Here is a 7260-nt window from a genome sequence, read left to right as displayed (position 1 = left end):
TGCATATGCTAGGCTCGTCAAGTTTAACCCGAGTATTCTGCGTGTGCAAAACTGGCTTGCACCCATTGTATGTGAACGTAGAGCTTATCACACCCGATCATCACGTGGTGTCTCGGCATGACAAACTGTCGCAACGGTGCATACTCATGGAGAACACTTGTACCTTGAAATTTAGTGAGGGATCATCTTATAATGCTACCGCCGTACTAAGCAAAATAAGATGCATAAAAGATAAACATCACATGCAATCAAATAAGTGATATGATATGGCCATCATCATCTTGTTCCTTTGATCTCCATCTCCAAAGCACCGTCAGGATCGCCATCGTCACCGGCTTGACACCTTAATCTCCATTGAAGCATTATTGTCTTCTCGCAAACTATTGCTACTACGACTATCCCTACCGCTTAGTGATAAACTAAAGCAATTACATAGCGATTGCATTTCATACAACAAAGCGACAACCATATGGCTCCTGCCAGTTGTCGATAACTTTTACAAAACATGATCATATCATACAACAATTTATATATCATCACATCTTGACCATATCACATTACAGAAAGCCCTGCAAAAACAAGTTAGACGTCCTCTACTTTGCTGTTGCAAGTTTTACGTGGCTACTACGGGCTTCTAGCAAGAACCATTCTTACCTACACATCAAAACCACAACGATTTTTCGTCAAGTGTGCTATTTTAACCTTCAACAAGGACCGGGCGTAGTCACACTCGATTCAACTAAAGTTGGAGAAACAGACACCCACTAGCCACCTGTGTGCGAAGCATGGCGGTAGAACCAGTCTCATGAACGCGGTCATGTAATGTCGGTCTGGCCCACTTCATCCAACAATACCGCCGAATCAAAGTATGACATGCTGGTAAGCAGTATGACTATTATCGCCCACAACTCTTTTTGTTCTACTCGTGCATATAACATCTACGCATAGACCTAGCTCGGATGCCACTGTTGGGGAACATAGTATTTCAAAAAATTCCCTATGATCACACAAGATCTATCTAGGAGAAGCATAGCAACGAGCGGGGATAGTGTATCCACATACCCTCGTAGACCGAAAGCGGAAGCGTTTAGTAATGCGGTTGATGTAGTCGAACATCTTCGCGGTCCAACCGACCAAGTATCGAACGCACGACACCTCCACGATCTGCACATGTTCAGCTCGGTGATGTCCCTCAAACTCTAGATCCAGCTGAGGCCGAGGGAGAGTTTCGTCAGCACAACAGTGTGGTGACGGTGAAGATGAAGTTACCGACGTAGGGCTTCGCCTAAGCACTACGACAATATGACCAAGGTGGAAAACTGTGGAGGGGGCACTGCACACGGCTAAAGATCAACTTATGTGTTTATGGGGTGCCCCCCTCCCCCGTATATAAAGGAGGGGAGGAGGACGAGGGTAGGCCACAAGGGGCACGCCCAAGGGGGGGATTACTACTCCTAGTAGGAGTAGGTTTCCCCCTTCCCTAGTCCAAGAAGGAGAAGAAGGGAAAGAGGAGAGAAGAGAAGGAAGGAGGGGGGCGCCCCCCTTCCCCTTGTCCAATTCGGACTGGGCAAGGGGGCGGCGCGCGCCACCTCTGGCCGGCCCTCTCTCTTCTCCACTAAGGCCCATTGTGTCCCATTAATCCCCCGGGGGGTTCCGGTAACCTCCCGGTACTCCAGAAAATACCCGATATACTTCGGAACCATTCCGGTGTCCGAATATAACCTTCCAATATATCAATCTTTATGTCTCGACCATTTCGAGACTCCTCATCATGTCTGTGATCTCATTCGGGACTCTGAACAACCTTCGGTACATCAAATCACATAAACTTATAATACCAATCAGCATCGAACGTTAAGTGTGCGGACCCTATGGGTTCGAGAACTATGTAGACATGACCGATACACCTCTCCGGTCAATAACCAATAGCAGAAACTGGATGCTCATATTGGCTCCTACATATTCTACGAAGATCTTTATCGGTCAGACCGCGTAACAACATACGTTGTTCCCTTTGTCATCAGTATGTTACTTTCCCGAGATTCGATCGCCGGTATCATCAGACCTATTTCAATCTCGTTACCGGCAAGTCTCTTTACTCATTCTGTAATGCAACATCCCGCAAATAACTCATTAATCACATTGCTTGCAAGGCTTATAGTGATGTGCATTACCGAGAGGGCCTAGAGATACCTCTCCGACAATCGGAGTGACAAATCCTAATCTCAATCTATGCCAACTCAACAAACACCATCGGAGACACCTGTAGAGCATCTTCATAATAACCCAGATACGTTGTGACATTTGATAGCACACTAAGTGTTCCTCCGGTATTCGGGAGTTGCATAATCTCATAGTCATAGGAACATGTATAAGTCATGAAGAAAGCAATAGCAATAAACTAAACGATCATAGTGCTAAGCTAACGGATGGGTCTTGTCCATCACATCATTCTCTAATGATGTGATCCCGTTCATCAAATGACAACACATGTCTATGGCTAGGAAACTTAACCATCTTCGATTAACGAGCTAGCCTAGTAGAGGCATACTACGGACACTCTGTTTGTCTATGTATTCACACATGTATCAAGTTTTTGGTTAATACAATTCTAGCATGAATAATAAACATTTATCATGATATAAGGAAATATAAATAACAACTTTATTATTGCTTTTAGGGCATATTTCCTTCAAGGGGGGCGAATCCTACTTGGAGTAGGACTCCCCCCCCTTGGGTGCGCCACCCCTGGCCAGACTCCTCCTCCCTCCCTCCTTTATATACGTGGGGAGGGGCACCATAGGACACACAAGTTGATCTTTTAGCCGTGTGTGGTGCCCCCCTCCACAGTTTCACACCTCGGTCATATCGTCGTAGTGCTTAGGTGAAGCCCTGCGCCGGTAACTTCATCATCACCGTCACCATGCCGTCGTGCTGACAGAACTCTCCCTTGGCCTCAGCTTGATCTAGAGTTCGAGGGACGTCACCGAGCTAAACGTATGCAGATCACGGAGGTGCCGTCCGTTCGGTACTTGGATTGGTTGGATCACAAAGACGTTCGACTACATCAACCGCATTACTAAGCACTTCCGCTTTCGGTCTATGAGGGTACGTGGACACACTCTCCCCTCTCGTTGATATGCATCTCCTAGATATATCTTGCGTGATCGTAGGGAAATTTTGAAATACTGTGTTCCCCAACACAATTTGCATCTCAAACTTTCAAAATCGGGTCGTCCCTCAATCTGACGAAAGTGGTATCGATGTTGACTCACGGTGGTTTTTTACCGGTCAAAAGTACTGCCTCCGTCTTGGTTTTTCTTTTTAGAAAAGGAGGATGACCCCGGCCTCTGCATCTGGGAGATGGATGTGGACATTTTATTGATTATTCTCGAGAACCATACAAAGTAGAACAACAATATGCCTGAATCCGCCATCTTGGCAACATCTGCCGCTACTCCTATCCAAATGATGAAGGGGTGCAAGCTAGGCCACATACCCAGACCTCTCACCTAAGCCTAACATCTAAAGCCAGAGGCCCCGACCGAGCCATCTGCCGGGTCCGGGGCTCAAACCGGTCCGACGCACTCACATGTGTCGTCGCCGCCATCTTCCACTGGTCCATCTTCAAAGGAGATTGAGGTGACAACCTTGGCAGGTCCTTCGCCATCGATGCCACCACGACACCAAACAACAACCTCCACCTACGCGAGCCTTGGCAGGTCCTCTGCCATTGATGCCACCACGACGCCAGATGACGACCTCCACCTACGCGAGTCCATCTCCAAGCAACGGACATAAATCCATGCTAGGATAGGGTCGCACCGCCGCTGTCGCCCACCACCCACAAGCACCACCCAACCCCAAGGTTCCCAAAGCGGCGCCTTCAAGAAGGGAACGGCGCCGTGAGCGCCACCGCCGCCCAACAAAGTTAGGGCTTTCACTCGGGAGACCTAGGGGAATGGTACGTGAGGAGATTAGTCCATATCGACGCCTCCAAGGAGGGAAACGGCCCTCTCAAGCTTCACTGTCGGTGCAGCCGGTCATGGCCGGCCAGGGATTTTGCCCGAACTAGATCCCCACCACCACCCGTGCCTCCTGTACAGAACCGGTGACCAAGAGGAAGCGCGGCCCGACCAGGCTGGTCCACACGCCAAACACGGAAGGAGGGGAGGCGCTAGATCGCGCGCACCGACCGCTGCAAAAGCCGCCGCCGGCCGCCAACGACCACCGGATCCCGCCGCCCCCGCGGCCGGGACGCCAGATCCACCGCCCGCACGGCTGCTAGCCGGTCGTGCCTTGCCAATGGAGCCGCCGCTCCAGATCCGGGGTTCCCCACGCAGAGGCAGGGCAACCGAGGCCCCGCCTCCGCCACCCTTTGTGCCCCGGGCTTGCCCGGCGGCTGCCTCAGGCGGCAGTGAGGAAGGGAAGAGGGGGGTTGAGGAGGAGGGGCGGCTAGGGTTGGGAGGAGGGGCGGCTGAGGGGGGGGCTAAGAATATTTTTGTCCTCTTAAAATTGGGGGACAATTTCACTTCCCCGGCCTCTGCACCAACTAGGGATGCATACAGCCATTTTAGTATTAGTACCAAAATAAACATGGTCCTCCGAATTTTTTGAATGAGTATCAAGATATTTTTTGATGAATGGTTCCACCACACACCAAATTTGATCCTTAATAAATGGGGAAAACCCCTGTGCATCACTTGTCAATTCTAGGAATTGAACTCGGGTCGTTGGGCTGCACAACTGCATGCCCAACCACTGAGCCAAGGCTCTCTTTGCTAGTCCCCATCATATTTTGACCATGATTTTAACTAACAAAACATAAGTCATACCAAAAATAATATCATTGTAAACTATACTCACATACGAATCCAATCATATAATTTTGTGACATGCATTAATATTTTTCAAGTCGAATATGTTGTCAAACCATGTCGCTGGACACAGCCCGTCCATCCAACGGCACCACTCACCAAGCTCCCTGTCATCCCTTTCTTGCTCTGTCGCACACTACAAGAAATATGTCAACTTATGACCTTCTGTCAGTGACCCTCGAAGAATTGGTCATAAATTTATGACCATTTTAGACCAATTGGTCAAAAGCTCTTCAGGGGGCTCCAAACCCTAAACCATTGCGACCATTTTGGTCAGAAAGGTCGTAATTTCCTTACACGAAATGGTCACAAAGCAAACAGTGCTAGTCCGCTGCCTTATTTCTAGTTGTTAATGACCAATATAGATGGTCATAGCCTTGTAGATTGTGGTGGGTTGTGATGACTAGGCGCCATCTCATCAGTTTTGCCTATGTGTCATGTCCATGTGGCAGTTTTTGCCCTAGGTTGTGAAGCAACCTATATTTCTATCATTCCCAAAATTCCCAAAAAAATCTCATAAATTCTTTGGGGCATATCTTCATCAAATATTTAAAAATCCTTCCTTGCCTAGTTCAAAACTAATTCAACAATATTCATTTTCCTATTCTGTTCACAACAACACTTTATGAAGGAAGTGCTATTTATATATTCTTGATTGCCCTCGGAATTTTTGGGCACTCTTTCCTATCCAAATCATTACCGCATGACAAAATTCAGCTCCATTTGCCTAGCAAATCTTCCTCGGCAAATTTTCAAAGTTTTTGTCCACCTAGAAGCATTGTGAAGGAAGTACCTTTTTTTATATCTCTAAATGACATGAAATGTATACAGTTCCTTCATATGCCCAAATTATCACCCTCCTCCAAATTGCAGCTCAGTCAAATCAACTATGTGAGCCCAGGTTCAATTTATATTTTATGGCCAAATTGGCACGTTGCAAAGCAAGTGTTATATAGACCCCTCCTATTACCCTCAAACTTTTCGGGCACTCTTCCATACCCAAATCATTGCCACATGGTAATATTCAGCTCAATTTTCCTAGTAAATATTTCTCGGGAAATTTCCAAAGTTTCTACCTCGAGAGAAGCTTTGTGAAGTAAGTACTAGCTAGGCTTACCCAAATGATCTGAAAATTGACCAGCGCATGACCATACCAAAGTAACTTACCTACACCAATTTTGAGCTCATTTCATTTATCCAATATCTCTCACTAGTTTTCCCAAGTTTCTGTCCATAGAAGAGCATTGTGAAGGAACTACTACTTTGGCATGTCCAAATGGTATCAATTTTCTACAATGCTTTCCTATGCCCAAATAACCATCCTCCACAAAATTTCAGCTCACTCCATTCATTATTTTGAGCCCAGCTTCAACATTCATATTTTTGTCCAGCGTGGTACTTTGCAAAGCAAGTACCACCTAGGATCCTCCTTTTGAGCTAAAAATCTGTGAAGACATTCTCCTTAGTAGATGATCATCCTCAGCCAAAACTCACGCCCATTGGCCATGTGCATTTCCCGTACCGCAAATCAAACACTTGGCTACTAATTCATGTTTGAGCATCGATCGGTCTCCTCGTGAGAATCTTATGTTGTAATTTTCTTCCTAGCACCAACCTGGGGAGTGCCCAACCCACTAGACATGCCTAGGCCGCCCGAACACATGGCAACATTACGGTCACGCGGTGACCACACGACGGGCATGCGAGTTTACGCGCTCTAGAGTTGGGGCCCTCGGCCACCGCCCAAACCTCGACGTATCGCCACCAAACCATGTATTTATGATTAAATAGGTCCTTATGTAACTAGAAATGATTTTTGGAAAACATAAATAGCAAACTATGAGGCAGCTGCAGTTCAAATTTGACCCGCTTCCAACTGAATCGGCGGAAATTTGTCTTTTTCACGAGAGGTGGATCAAAAAATTTTACACCCAACCATTTTGTCAATTGTGCATTAAATATGGCCTAGTATTTTATAAAAATAATTTGGTCCAATTTTGCAACAATTATTTGGTAGTTCCTTCACAAAAAAACCTCCTTTCGGGCACTCGAAAAATGGAAAATAGTTTTTTCGTCCAACAAAAATGAAAACTTCCTTAGGCAACACTGTTTGCCATTCCAATATGCACCCTTGTGCACAATACGAGATCATTTGAACAAACTATGCCATGAATGTGGCCATAAGATTGATCATTTGGCTTGAAAGCCATTGATCTCCACACGTGATAGCTCGTTTCTGAGAACACTTTTTTAAAATGATTGCCATATTACAAGTTTGTTATTTTTCCTGGGAACTTGGCCACAAATAATGACACAATGCGAAGGTTTCCCAATTTTTTTGATTTTTTTTGAATTTTTTATGCAAGTTTCAAAATGCGGTCAA

Source organism: Triticum urartu, chromosome 7A, assembly GCF_056163025.1.
Source record: "Triticum urartu cultivar PI428250 chromosome 7A, HENAU_Tu73, whole genome shotgun sequence".
Classification (NCBI taxonomy): Eukaryota; Viridiplantae; Streptophyta; class Magnoliopsida; order Poales; family Poaceae; genus Triticum; species Triticum urartu.
This window is presented reverse-complemented; position numbering follows the sequence as displayed.